Here is a 16,162-nt window from a genome sequence, read left to right on the forward strand (position 1 = left end):
CCATCTCCCTTACTTCCAGCTAGTAAGGATCACATAATTCCTAACAAAGTTTTGACACAGATTCCCAATTCGGGCATTCAGAACATATAGCACGTTGCTGTAAGCAAGCAGATTCTCATTAATGATGCAAGTTACTATGTAGCAACAAGTTTGTATAGGTATTTCAAAGATGCCCAGAACTGAGCTAAACTTGGTATGTGTCCAACTCCTAGAAATAACTTCATGCCACATCTCCCTTACTTCCAGCTAGTAAGGATCACATAATTCCTAACAAAGTTTTGACACAGATTGCCAATTCGGGCATTCAGAACATATAGCACGTTGCTGTAAGCAAGCACATTCTCATTCAAAGATGCAAGTTACTATGTAGGAACAAGTTTGTATAGGTATTTCAAAGATGCCCAGAACTGAGCTAAGCTTGGTATGTGTCCAACTCCTAGAAATAACTTCATGCCCCATCTCCCTTACTTCCAGCTATTAAGGATCACATAATTCCTAACAAAGTTTTGACACAGATTCCCAATTCGGGCATTCAGAACATATAGCACGTTGCTGTAAGCAAGCACATTCTCATTCAAAGATGCAAGTTACTATGTAGGAACAAGTTTGTATAGGTATTTCAAAGATGCCCAGAACTGAGCTAAACTTGGTATGTGTCCAACTCCTAGAAATAACTTCATGCCCCATCTCCCTTACTTCCAGCTAGTAAGGATCACATAATTCCTAACAAAGTTTTGACACAGATTGCCAATTCGGGCATTCAGAACATATAACACGTTGCTGTAAGCAAGCACATTCTCATTCAAAGATGCAAGTTACTATGTAGGAACAAGTTTGTATAGGTATTTCAAAGATGCCCAGAACTGAGCTAAACTTGGTATGTGTCCAACTCCTAGAAATAACTTCATGCCCCATCTCCCTTACTTCCAGCTAGTAAGGATCACATAATTCCTAACAAAGTTTTGACACAGATTCCCAATTCGGGCATTCAGAACATATAGCACGTTGCTGTAGGCAATCACATTCTCATTCAAAGATGCAAGTTACTATGTAGGAACAAGTTTGTATAGGTATTTCAAAGATGCCCAGAACTGAGCTAAACTTGGTATGTGTCCAACTCCTAGAAATAACTTCATGCCCCATCTCCCTTACTTCCAGCTAGTAAGGATCACATAATTCCTAACAATGTTTTGACACAGATTCCCTATTCGGGCATTCAGAACATATAGCACGTTGCTGCAAGCAAGCACATTCTCATTCAAAGTTGCAAGTTACTATTTAGAAACAAGTTTGTATAGGTATTTCAAAGATGCCCAGAACTGAGCTAAACTTGGTATGTGTCCAACTCCTAGAAATAACTTCATGCCCCATCTCCCTTACTTCCAGCTAGTAAGGATCACATAATTCCTAACAAAGTTTTGACACAGATTCCCAATTCGGGCATTCAGAACATATAGCACGTTGCTGTAAGCAAGCACATTCTCATTCAAAGTTGCAAGTTACTATGTAGGAACAAGTTTGTATAGGTATTTCAAAGATGCCCAGAACTGAGCTAAACTTGGTATGTGTCCAACTCCTAGAAATAACTTCATGCCCCATCTCCCTTACTTCCAGCTAGTAAGGATCACATAATTCCTAACAAAGTTTTGACACAGATTCCCAATTCGGGCATTCAGAACATATAGCACGTTGCTGTAAGCAAGCAGATTCTCATTCAAAGATGCAAGTTACTATGTAGGAACAAGTTTGTATAGGTATTTCAAAGATGCCCAGAACTGAGCTAAACTTGGTATGTGTCCAACTCCTAGAAATAACTTCATGCCCCATCTCCCTTACTTCCAGCTAGTAAGGATCACATAATTCCTAACAAAGTTTTGACACAGATTCCCAATTCGGGCATTCAGAACATATAGCACGTTGCTGTAAGCAAGCACATTTTCATTCAAAGTTGCAAGTTACTATGTAGGAACAAGTTTGTATAGGTATTTCAAGGATGCCCAGAACTGAGCTAATCTTGGTATGTGTCCAACTCCTAGAAATAACTTCATGCCCCATCTCCCTTACTTCCAGCTAGTAAGGATCACATAATTCCTAACAAAGTTTTGACACAGATTCCCTATTCGGGCATTCAGAACATATAGCACGTTGCTGCAAGCAAGCACATTCTCATACAAAGTTGCAAGTTACTATTTAGGAACAAGTTTGTATAGGTATTTCAAATATGCCCAGAACTGAGCTAAACTTGGTATGTGTCCAACTCCTAGAAATAACTTCATGCCCCATCTCCCTTACTTCAAGCTAGTAAGGATCACATAATTCCTAACAAAGTTTTGACACAGATTCCCAATTCGGGCATTCAGAACATATAGCACGTTGCTGTAAGCAAGCAGATTCTCATTCAAAGATGCAAGTTACTATGTAGGAACAAGTTTGCATAGGTATTTCAAAGATGCCCAGAACTGAGCTAAACTTGGTATGTGTCCAACTCCTAGAAATAACTTCATGCCCCATCTCCCTTACTTCCAGCTAGTAAGGATCACATAATTCCTAACAAAGTTTTGACACAGATTCCCAATTCGGGCATTCAGAACATATAGCACGTTGCTGTAAGCAAGCACATTTTCATTCAAAGTTGCAAGTTACTATGTAGGAACAAGTTTGTATAGGTATTTCAAAGATGCCCAGAACTGAGCTAATCTTGGTATGTGTCCAACTCCTAGAAATAACTTCATGCCCCATCTCCCTTACTTCCAGCTAGTAAGGATCACATAATTCCTAACAAAGTTTTGACACAGATTCCCAATTCGGGCATTCAGAACATATAGCACGTTGCTGTAAGCAAGCACATTCTCATTCAAAGTTGCAAGTTACTATGTAGGAACAAGTTTGTATAGGTATTTCAAAGATGCCCAGAACTGAGCTAAACTTGGTATGTGTCCAACTCCTAGAAATAACTTCATGCTCCATCTCCCTTACTTCCAGCTAGTAAGGATCACATAATTCCTAACAAAGTTTTGACACAGATTGCCAATTCGGGCATTCAGAATATATAGCACGTTGCTGTAAGCAAGCAGATTCTCATTAAAGATGCAAGTTACTATGTAGGAACAAGTTTGTATAGGTATTTCAAAGATGCCTAGAACTGAGCTAAACTTGGTATGTGTCCAACTCCTAGAAATAACTTCAAGCCCCATCTCCCTTACTTCCAGCTAGTAAGGATCACATAATTCCTAACAAAGTTTTGACACAGATTCCCAATTCGGGCATTCAGAACATATAGCACGTTGCTGTAAGCAAGCAGATTCTCATTCAAAGATGCAAGTTACTATGTAGGAACAAGTTTGTATAGGTATTTCAAAGATGCCCAGAACTGAGCTAAACTTGGTATGTGTCCAACTCCTAGAAATAACTTCATGCCCCATCTCCCTTACTTCCAGCTAGTAAGGATCACATAATTCCTAACAATGTTTTGACACAGATTCCCAATTCGGGCATTCAGAACATATAGCACGTTGCTGTAAGCAAGCACATTCTCATTCAAAGATGCAAGTTACTATGTAGGAACAAGTTTGTATAGGTATTTCAAAGATGCCCAGAACTGAGCTAAACTTGGTATGTGTTCAACTCCTAGAAATGACTTCATGCCCCATCTCCCTTACTTCCAGCTAGTAAGGATCACATAATTCCTAACAAAGTTTTGACACAGATTGCCAATTCGGGCATTCAGAACATATAGCACGTTGCTGTAAGCAAGCACATTCTCATTCAAAGATGCAAGTTACTATGTAGGAACAAGTTTGTATAGGTATTTCAAAGATGCCCAGAACTGAGCTAAACTTGGTATGTGTCCAACTCCTAGAAATAACTTCATGCCCCATCTCCCTTACTTCCAGCTAGTAAGGATCACATAATTCCTAACAAAGTTTTGACACAGATTCCCAATTCGGGCATTCAGAACATATAGCACGTTGCTGTAGGCAATCACATTCTCATTCAAAGATGCAAGTTACTATGTAGGAACAAGTTTGTATAGGTATTTCAAAGATGCCCAGAACTGAGCTAAACTTGGTATGTGTCCAACTCCTAGAAATAACTTCATGCCCCATCTCCCTTACTTCCAGCTAGTAAGGATCACATAATTCCTAACAATGTTTTGACACAGATTCCCTATTCGGGCATTCAGAACATATAGCACGTTGCTGCAAGCAAGCACATTCTCATTCAAAGTTGCAAGTTACTATTTAGGAACAAGTTTGTATAGGTATTTCAAAGATGCCCAGAACTGAGCTAAACTTGGTATGTGTCCAACTCCTAGAAATAACTTCATGCCCCATCTCCCTTACTTCCAGCTAGTAAGGATCACATAATTCCTAACAAAGTTTTGACACAGATTCCCAATTCGGGCATTCAGAACATATAGCACGTTGCTGTAAGCAAGCACATTCTCATTCAAATTTGCAAGTTACTAAGTAGGAACAAGTTTGTATAGGTATTTCAAAGATGCCCAGAACTGAGCTAAACTTGGTATGTGTCCAACTCCTAGAAATAACTTCATGCCCCATCTCCCTTACTTCCAGCTAGTAAGGATCACATAATTCCTAACGAAGTTTTGACACAGATTCCCTATTCGGGCATTCAGAACATATAGCACGTTGCTGCAAGCAAGCACATTCTCATACAAAGTTGCAAGTTACTATTTAGGAACAAGTTTGTATAGGTATTTCAAAGATGCCCAGAACTGAGCTAAACTTGGTATGTGTCCAACTCCTAGAAATAACTTCATGCCCCATCTCCCTTACTTCCAGCTAGTAAGGATCACATAATTCCTAACAAAGTTTTGACACAGATTCCATATTCGGGCATTCAGAACATATAGCACGTTGCTGCAAGCAAGCACATTCTCATTCAAAGTTGCAACTAACTATGTAGGAACAAGTTTGTATAGGTATTTCAAAGATGCCCAGAACTGAGCTAAACTTGGTATGTGTCCAACTCCTAGAAATAACTTCATGCCCCATCTCCCTTACTTCCAGCTAGTAAGGATCACATAATTCCTAACAAAGTTTTGAGACAGATTCCCAATTCGGGCATTCAGAACATATAGCACGTTGCTGTAAGCAAGCACATTCTCATTCAAAGATGCAAGTTACTATGTAGGAACAAGTTTGTATAGGTATTTCAAAGATGCCCAGAACTGAGCTAAACTTGGTATGTGTCCAACTCCTAGAAATAACTTCATGCCCCATCTCCCTTACTTCCAGCTAGTAAGGATCACATAATTCCTAAAAAAGTTTTGACACAGATTCCCTGTTCGGGCATTCAGAACATATAGCACGTTGCTGTAAGCAAGCACATTCTAATTCAAAGATGCAAGTTACTATGTAGGAACAAGTTTGTATAGGTATTTCAAAGATGCCCAGAACTGAGCTAAACTTGGTATGTGTCCAACTCCTAGAAATAACTTCATGCCCCATCTCCCTTACTTCCAGCTAGTAAGGATCACATAATTCCTAACAAAGTTTTGACACAGATTCCCAATTCGGGCATTCAGAACATATAGCACGTTGCTGTAAGCAAGCACATTTTCATTCAAAGTTGCAAGTTACTGTGTAGGAACAAGTTTGTATAGGTATTTCAAAGATGCCCAGAACTGAGCTAAACTTGGTATGTGTCCAACTCCTAGAAATAACTTCATGCCCCATCTCCCTTACTTCCAGCTAGTAAGGATCACATAATTCCTAACAAAGTTTTGACACAGATTGCCAATTCGGGGATTCAGAACATATAGCACGTTGCTGTAAGCAAGCACATTCTCATTAAAGATGCAAGTTACTATGTAGGAACAAGTTTGTATAGGTATTTCAAAGATGCCCAGAACTGAGCTAAACTTGGTATGTGTCCAACTCCTAGAAATAACTTCATGCCCCATCTCCCTTACTTCCAGCTAGTAAGGATCACATAATTCCTAACAAAGTTTGACACAGATTCCCAATTCGGGCATTCAGAACATATAGCACGTTGCTGTAAGCAAGCACATTCTCATTCAAAGATGCAAGTTACTATGTAGGAACAAGTTTGTATAGGTATTTCAAAGATGCCCAGAACTGAGCTAAACTTGGTATGTGTCCAAGTCCTAGAAATAACTTCATGCCCCATCTCCCTTACTTCCAGCTAGTAAGGATCACATAATTCCTAACAAAGTTTTGACACAGATTCCCAATTCGGGCATTCAGAACATATAGCACGTTGCTGTAAGCAAGCAGATTCTCATTAATGATGCAAGTTACTATGTAGCAACAAGTTTGTATAGGTATTTCAAAGATGCCCAGAACTGAGCTAAACTTGGTATGTGTCCAACTCCTAGAAATAACTTCATGCCCCATCTCCCTTACTTCCAGCTAGTAAGGATCACATAATTCCTAACAAAGTTTTGACACAGATTCCCAATTCGGGCATTAAGAACATATAGCACGTTGCTGTAAGCAAGCACATTCTCATTCAAAGTTGCAAGTTACTATGTAGGAACAAGTTTGTATAGGTATTTCAAAGATGCCCAGAACTGAGCTAAACTTGGTATGTGTCCAACTCCTAGAAATAACTTCATGCCCCATCTCCCTTACTTCCAGCTAGTAAGGATCACATAATTCCTAACAAAGTTTTGACACAGATTCCCAATTCGGGCATTCAGAACATATAGCACGTTGCTGTAAGCAAGCACATTTTCATTCAAAGTTGCAAGTTACTATGTAGGAACAAGTTTGTATAGGTATTTCAAAGATGCCCAGAACTGAGCTAATCTTGGTATGTGTCCAACTCCTAGAAATAACTTCATGCCCCATCTCCCTTACTTCCAGCTAGTAAGGATCACATAATTCCTAACAAAGTTTTGACACAGATTCCCAATTCGGGCATTCAGAACATATAGCACGTTGCTGTAAGCAAGCACATTCTCATTCAAAGTTGCAAGTTACTATGTAGGAACAAGTTTGTATAGGTATTTCAAAGATGCCCAGAACTGAGCTAAACTTGGTATGTGTCCAACTCCTAGAAATAACTTCATGCTCCATCTCCCTTACTTCCAGCTAGTAAGGATCACATAATTCCTAACAAAGTTTTGACACAGATTGCCAATTCGGGCATTCAGAACATATAGCACGTTGCTGTAAGCAAGCAGATTCTCATTAAAGATGCAAGTTACTATGTAGGAACAAGTTTGTATAGGTATTTCAAAGATGCCCAGAACTGAGCTAAACTTGGTATGTGTCCAACTCCTAGAAATAACTTCATGCCCCATCTCCCTTACTTCCAGCTAGTAAGGATCACATAATTCCTAACAAAGTTTTGACACAGATTCCCAATTCGGGCATTCAGAACATATAGCACGTTGCTGTAAGCAAGCAGATTCTCATTCAAAGATGCAAGTTACTATGTAGGAACAAGTTTGTATAGGTATTTCAAAGATGCCCAGAACTGAGCTAAACTTGGTATGTGTCCAACTCCTAGAAATAACTTCATGCCCCATCTCCCTTACTTCCAGCTAGTAAGGATCACATAATTCCTAACAATGTTTTGACACAGATTCCCAATTCGGGCATTCAGAACATATAGCACGTTGCTGTAAGCAAGCACATTCTCATTCAAAGATGCAAGTTACTATGTAGGAACAAGTTTGTATAGGTATTTCAAAGATGCCCAGAACTGAGCTAAACTTGGTATGTGTTCAACTCCTAGAAATGACTTCATGCCCCATCTCCCTTACTTCCAGCTAGTAAGGATCACATAATTCCTAACAAAGTTTTGACACAGATTCCCAATTCGGGCATTCAGAACATATAGCACGTTGCTGTAAGCAAGCACATTCTCATTCAAAGATGCAAGTTACTATGTAGGAACAAGTTTGTATAGGTATTTCAAAGATGCCCAGAACTGAGCTAAACTTGGTATGTGTCCAACTCCTAGAAATAACTTCATGCCCCATCTCCCTTACTTCCAGCTAGTAAGGATCACATAATTCCTAACAAAGTTTTGACACAGATTCCCAATTCGGGCATTCAGAACATATAGCACGTTGCTGTAAGCAAGCACATTCTCATTCAAAGTTGCAAGTTACTATGTAGGAACAAGTTTGTATAGGTATTTCAAAGATGCCCAGAACTGAGCTAAACTTGGTATGTGTCCAACTCCTAGAAATAACTTCATGCCCCATCTCCCTTACTTCCAGCTAGTAAGGATCACATAATTCCTAACAAAGTTTTGAGACAGATTCCCAATTCGGGCATTCAGAACATATAGCACGTTGCTGTAAGCAAGCACATTCTCATTCAAAGATGCAAGTTACTATGTAGGAACAAGTTTGTATAGGTATTTCAAAGATGCCCAGAACTGAGCTAAACTTGGTATGTGTCCAACTCCTAGAAATAACTTCATGCCCCATCTCCCTTACTTCCAGCTAGTAAGGATCACATAATTCCTAACAAAGTTTTGACACAGATTCCCAATTCGGGCATTCAGAACATATAGCACGTTGCTGTAGGCAATCACATTCTCATTCAAAGATGCAAGTTACTATGTAGGAACAAGTTTGTATAGGTATTTCAAAGATGCCCAGAACTGAGCTAAACTTGGTATGTGTCCAACTCCTAGAAATAACTTCATGCCCCATCTCCCTTACTTCCAGCTAGTAAGGATCACATAATTCCTAACAATGTTTTGACACAGATTCCCTATTCGGGCATTCAGAACATATAGCACGTTGCTGCAAGCAAGCACATTCTCATTCAAAGTTGCAAGTTACTCTTTAGGAACAAGTTTGTATAGGTATTTCAAAGATGCCCAGAACTGAGCTAAACTTGGTATGTGTCCAACTCCTAGAAATAACTTCATGCCCCATCTCCCTTACTTCCAGCTAGTAAGGATCACATAATTCCTAACAAAGTTTTGACACAGATTCCCAATTCGGGCATTCAGAACATATAGCACGTTGCTGTAAGCAAGCACATTCTCATTCAAAGTTGCAAGTGACTATGTAGGAACAAGTTTGTATAGGTATTTCAAAGATGCCCAGAACTGAGCTAAACTTGGTATGTGTCCAACTCCTAGAAATAACTTCATGCCCCATCTCCCTTACTTCCAGCTAGTAAGGATCACATAATTCCTAACAAAGTTTTGACACAGATTCCCAATTCGGGCATTCAGAACATATAGCACGTTGCTGTAAGCAAGCACATTCTCATTCAAAGTTGCAAGTTACTATGTAGGAACAAGTTTGTATAGGTATTTCAAAGATGCCCAGAACTGAGCTAAACTTGGTATGTGTCCAACTCCTAGAAATAACTTCATGCCCCATCTCCCTTACTTCCAGCTAGTAAGGATCACATAATTCCTAACAAAGTTTTGACACAGATTCCCAATTCGGGCATTCAGAACATATAGCACGTTGCTGTAAGCAAGCACATTCTCATTCAAAGTTGCAAGTTACTATGTAGGAACAAGTTTGTATAGGTATTTCAAAGATGCCCAGAACTGAGCTAAACTTGGTATGTGTCCAACTCCTAGAAATAACTTCATGCCCCATCTCCCTTACTTCCAGCTAGTAAGGATCACATAATTCCTAACAAAGTTTTGACACAGATTCCCAATTCGGGCATTCAGAACATATAGCACGTTGCTGTAAGCAAGCACATTTTCATTCAAAGTTGCAAGTTACTATGTAGGAACAAGTTTGTATAGGTATTTCAAAGATGCCCAGAACTGAGCTAATCTTGGTATGTGTCCAACTCCTAGAAATAACTTCATGCCCCATCTCCCTTACTTCCAGCTAGTAAGGATCACATAATTCCTAACAAAGTTTTGACACAGATTCCCTATTCGGGCATTCAGAACATATAGCACGTTGCTGCAAGCAAGCACATTCTCATACAAAGTTGCAAGTTACTATTTAGGAACAAGTTTGTATAGGTATTTCAAAGATGCCCAGAACTGAGCTAAACTTGGTATGTGTCCAACTCCTAGAAATAACTTCATGCCCCATCTCCCTTTCTTCCAGCTAGTAAGGATCACATAATTCCTAACAAAGTTTTGACACAGATTCCATATTCGGGCATTCAGAACATATAGCACGTTGCTGTAAGCAAGCACATTCTCATTCAAAGTTGCAAGTTACTATGTAGGAACAAGGTTGTATAGGTATTTCAAAGATGCCCAGAACTGAGCTAAACTTGGTATGTGTCCAACTCCTAGAAATAACTTCATGCCCCATCTCCCTTACTTCCAGCTAGTAAGGATCACATAATTCCTAACAAAGTTTTGACACAGATTCCATATTCGGGCATTCAGAACATATAGCACGTTGCTGCAAGCAAGCACATTCTCATTCAAAGTTGCAACTTACTATGTAGGAACAAGTTTGTATAGGTATTTCAAAGATGCCCAGAACTGAGCTAAACTTGGTATGTGTCCAACTCCTAGAAATAACTTCATGCCCCATCTCCCTTACTTCCAGCTAGTAAGGATCACATAATTCCTAACAAAGTTTTGACACAGATTCCCAATTCGGGCATTCAGAACATATAGCACGTTGCTGTAAGCAAGCACATTCTCATTCAAAGATGCAAGTTACTATGTAGGAACAAGTTTGTATAGGTATTTCAAAGATGCCCAGAACTGAGCTAAACTTGGTATGTGTCCAACTCCTAGAAATAACTTCATGCCCCATCTCCCTTACTTCCAGCTAGTAAGGATCACATAATTCCTAACAAAGTTTTGACACAGATTCCCTGTTCGGGCATTCAGAACATATAGCACGTTGCTGTAAGCAAGCACATTCTCATTCAAAGATGCAAGTTACTATGTAGGAACAAGTTTGTATAGGTATTTCAAAGATGCCCAGAACTGAGCTAAACTTGGTATGTGTCCAACTCCTAGAAATAACTTCATGCCCCATCTCCCTTACTTCCAGCTAGTAAGGATCACATAATTCCTAACAAAGTTTTGACACAGATTCCCAATTCGGGCATTCAGAACATATAGCACGTTGCTGTAAGCAAGCACATTTTCATTCAAAGTTGCAAGTTACTGTGTAGGAACAAGTTTGTATAGGTATTTCAAAGATGCCCAGAACTGAGCTAAACTTGGTATGTGTCCAACTCCTAGAAATAACTTCATGCCCCATCTCCCTTACTTCCAGCTAGTAAGGATCACATAATTCCTAACAAAGTTTTGACACAGATTGCCAATTCGGGCATTCAGAACATATAGCACGTTGCTGTAAGCAAGCACATTCTCATTAAAGATGCAAGTTACTATGTAGGAACAAGTTTGTATAGGTATTTCAAAGATGCCCAGAACTGAGCTAAACTTGGTATGTGTCCAACTCCTAGAAATAACTTCATGCCCCATCTCCCTTACTTCCAGCTAGTAAGGATCACATAATTCCTAACAAAGTTTTGACACAGATTCCCAATTCGGGCATTCAGAACATATAGCACGTTGCTGTAAGCAAGCACATTCTCATTCAAAGATGCAAGTTACTATGTAGGAACAAGTTTGTATAGGTATTTCAAAGATGCCCAGAACTGAGCTAAACTTGGTATGTGTCCAACTCCTAGAAATAACTTCATGCCCCATCTCCCTTACTTCCAGCTAGTAAGGATCACATAATTCCTAACAAAGTTTGACACAGATTCCCAATTCGGGCATTCAGAACATATAGCACGTTGCTGTAAGCAAGCACATTCTCATTCAAAGATGCAAGTTACTATGTAGGAACAAGTTTGTATAGGTATTTCAAAGATGCCCAGAACTGAGCTAAACTTGGTATGTGTCCAAGTCCTAGAAATAACTTCATGCCCCATCTCCCTTACTTCCAGCTAGTAAGGATCACATAATTCCTAACAAAGTTTTGACACAGATTCCCAATTCGGGCATTCAGAACATATAGCACGTTGCTGTAAGCAAGCAGATTCTCATTAATGATGCAAGTTACTATGTAGCAACAAGTTTGTATAGGTATTTCAAAGATGCCCAGAACTGAGCTAAACTTGGTATGTGTCCAACTCCTAGAAATAACTTCATGCCCCATCTCCCTTACTTCCAGCTAGTAAGGATCACATAATTCCTAACAAAGTTTTGACACAGATTCCCAATTCGGGCATTAAGAACATATAGCACGTTGCTGTAAGCAAGCACATTCTCATTCAAAGTTGCAAGTTACTATGTAGGAACAAGTTTGTATAGGTATTTCAAAGATGCCCAGAACTGAGCTAAACTTGGTATGTGTCCAACTCCTAGAAATAACTTCATGCCCCATCTCCCTTACTTCCAGCTAGTAAGGATCACATAATTCCTAACAAAGTTTTGACACAGATTCCCAATTCGGGCATTCAGAACATATAGCACGTTGCTGTAAGCAAGCAGATTCTCATTCAAAGATGCAAGTTACTATGTAGGAACAAGTTTGTATAGGTATTTCAAAGATGCCCAGAACTGAGCTAAACTTGGTATGTGTCCAACTCCTAGAAATAACTTCATGCCCCATCTCCCTTACTTCCAGCTAGTAAGGATCACATAATTCCTAACAAAGTTTTGACACAGATTCCCAATTCGGGCATTCAGAACATATAGCACGTTGCTGTAAGCAAGCACATTTTCATTCAAAGTTGCAAGTTACTATGTAGTAACAAGTTTGTATAGGTATTTCAAAGATGCCCAGAACTGAGCTAATCTTGGTATGTGTCCAACTCCTAGAAATAACTTCATGCCCCATCTCCCTTACTTCCAGCTAGTAAGGATCACATAATTCCTAACAAAGTTTTGACACAGATTCCCAATTCGGGCATTCAGAACATATAGCACGTTGCTGTAAGCAAGCACATTCTCATTCAAAGTTGCAAGTTACTATGTAGGAACAAGTTTGTATAGGTATTTCAAGGATGCCCAGAACTGAGCTAAACTTGGTATGTGTCCAACTCCTAGAAATAACTTCATGCTCCATCTCCCTTACTTCCAGCTAGTAAGGATCACATAATTCCTAACAAAGTTTTGACACAGATTGCCAATTCGGGCATTCAGAACATATAGCACGTTGCTGTAAGCAAGCAGATTCTCATTAAAGATGCAAGTTACTATGTAGGAACAAGTTTGTATAGGTATTTCAAAGATGCCCAGAACTGAGCTAAACTTGGTATGTGTCCAACTCCTAGAAATAACTTCATGCCCCATCTCCCTTACTTCCAGCTAGTAAGGATCACATAATTCCTAACAAAGTTTTGACACAGATTCCCAATTCGGGCATTCAGAACATATAGCACGTTGCTGTAAGCAAGCGCATTCTCATTCAAAGATGCAAGTTACTATGTAGGAACAAGTTTGTATAGGTATTTCAAAGATGCCCAGAACTGAGCTAAACTTGGTATGTGTCCAACTCCTAGAAATAACTTCATGCCCCATCTCCCTTACTTCCAGCTAGTAAGGATCACATAATTCCTAACAATGTTTTGACACAGATTCCCAATTCGGGCATTCAGAACATATAGCACGTTGCTGTAAGCAAGCACATTCTCATTCAAAGATGCAAGTTACTATGTAGGAACAAGTTTGTATAGGTATTTCAAGGATGCCCAGAACTGAGCTAAACTTGGTATGTGTCCAACTCCTAGAAATAACTTCATGCCCCATCTCCCTTACTTCCAGCTAGTAAGGATCACATAATTCCTAACAAAGTTTTGACACAGATTCCCAATTCGGGCATTCAGAACATATAGCACGTTGATGTAAGCAAGCACATTCTCATTCAAAGATGCAAGTTACTATGTAGGAACAAGTTTGTTTAGGTATTTCAAAGATGCCCAGAACTGAGCTAAACTTGGTATGTGTCCAACTCCTAGAAATAACTTCATGCCCCATCTCCCTTACTTCCAGCTAGTAAGGATCACATAATTCCTAACAAAGTTTTGACACAGATTCCCAATTCGGGCATTCAGAACATATAGCACGTTGCTGTAAGCAAGCACATTTTCATTCAAAGTTGCAAGTTACTATGTAGGAACAAGTTTGTATAGGTATTTCAAAGATGCCCAGAACTGAGCTAATCTTGGTATGTGTCCAACTCCTAGAAAGAACTTCATGCCCCATCTCCCTTACTTCCAGCTAGTAAGGATCACATAATTCCTAACAAAGTTTTGACACAGAATCCCAATTCGGGCATTCAGAACATATAGCACGTTGCTGTAAGCAAGCACATTCTCATTCAAAGTTGCAAGTTACTATGTAGGAACAAGTTTGTATAGGTATTTCAAAGATGCCCAGAACTGAGCTAAACTTGGTATGTGTCCAACTCCTAGAAAGAACTTCATGCCCCATCTCCCTTACTTCCAGCTAGTAAGGATCACATAATTCCTAACAAAGTTTTGACACAGATTCCCAATTCGGGCATTCAGAACATATAGCACGTTGCTGTAAGCAAGCACATTCTCATACAAAGATGCAAGTTACTATGTAGGAACAAGTTTGTATAGGTATTTCAAAGATGCCCAGAACTGAGCTAAACTGGGTATGTGTCAAACTCCTAGAAATAACTTCATGCCCCATCTCCCTTACTTCCAGCTAGTAAGGATCACATAATTCCTAACAAAGTTTTGACACAGATTGCCAATTCGGGCATTCAGAACATATAACACGTTGCTGTAAGCAAGCACATTCTCATTCAAAGATGCAAGTTACTATGTAGGAACAAGTTTGTATAGGTATTTCAAAGATGCCCAGAACTGAGCTAAACTTGGTATGTGTCCAACTCCTAGAAATAACTTCATGCCCCATCTCCCTTACTTCCAGCTAGTAAGGATCACATAATTCCTAACAAAGTTTTGACACAGATTCCCAATTCGGGCATTCAGAACATATAGCACCTTGATGTAAGCAAGCACATTCTCATTCAAAGATGCAAGTTACTATGTAGCAACAAGTTTGTATAGGTATTTCAAAGATGCCCAGAACTGAGCTAAACTTGGTATGTGTCCAACTCCTAGAAATAACTTCATGCCCCATCTCCCTTACTTCCAGCTAGTAAGGATCACATAATTCCTAACAAAGTTTTGACACAGATTCCCAATTCGGGCATTCAGAACATATAGCACGTTGCTGTAAGCAAGCACATTCTCATTCAAAGTTGCAAGTTACTATGTAGGAACAAGTTTGTATAGGTATTTCAAAGATGCCCAGAACTGAGCTAAACTTGGTATGTGTCCAACTCCTAGAAAGAACTTCATGCCCCATCTCCCTTACTTCCAGCTAGTAAGGATCACATAATTCCTAACAAAGTTTTGACACAGATTCCCAATTCGGGCATTAAGAACATATAGCACGTTGCTGTAAGCAAGCACATTTTCATTCAAAGTTGCAAGTTACTATGTAGGAACAAGTTTGTATAGGTATTTCAAAGATGCCCAGAACTGAGCTAAACTTGGTATGTGTCCAACTCCTAGAAATAACTTCATGCCCCATCTCCCTTACTTCCAGCTAGTAAGGATCACATAATTCCTAACAAAGTTTTGACACAGATTCCCAATTCGGGCATTCAGAACATATAGCACGTTGCTGTAAGCAAGCAGATTCTCATTCAAAGTTGCAAGTTACTATGTAGGAACAAGATTGTATAGGTATTTCAAAGATGCCCAGAACTGAGCTAAACTTGGTATGTGTCCAAGTCCTAGAAATAACTTCATGCCCCATCTCCCTTACTTCCAGCTAGTAAGGATCACATAATTCCTAACAAAGTTTTGACACAGATTCCCAATTCGGGCATTCAGAACATATAGCACGTTGCTGTAAGCAAGCACATTCTCATTCAAAGATGCAAGTTACTATGTAGGAACAAGTTTGTATAGGTATTTCAAAGATGCCCAGAACTGAGCTAAACTTGGTATGTGTCCAACTCCTAGAAATAACTTCATGCCCCATCTCCCTTACTTCCAGCTAGTAAGGATCACATAATTCCTAACAAAGTTTTGACACAGATTCCCTGTTCGGGCATTCAGAACATATAGCACGTTGCTGTAAGCAAGCACATTCTCATTCAAAGATGCAAGTTACTATGTAGGAACAAGTTTGTATAGGTATTTCAAAGATGCCCAGAACTGAGCTAAACTTGGTATGTGTCCAACTCCTA

Source organism: Diceros bicornis, chromosome 18 (genome assembly GCF_020826845.1).
Source record: "Diceros bicornis minor isolate mBicDic1 chromosome 18, mDicBic1.mat.cur, whole genome shotgun sequence".
Lineage (NCBI taxonomy): Eukaryota > Metazoa > Chordata > Mammalia > Perissodactyla > Rhinocerotidae > Diceros > Diceros bicornis.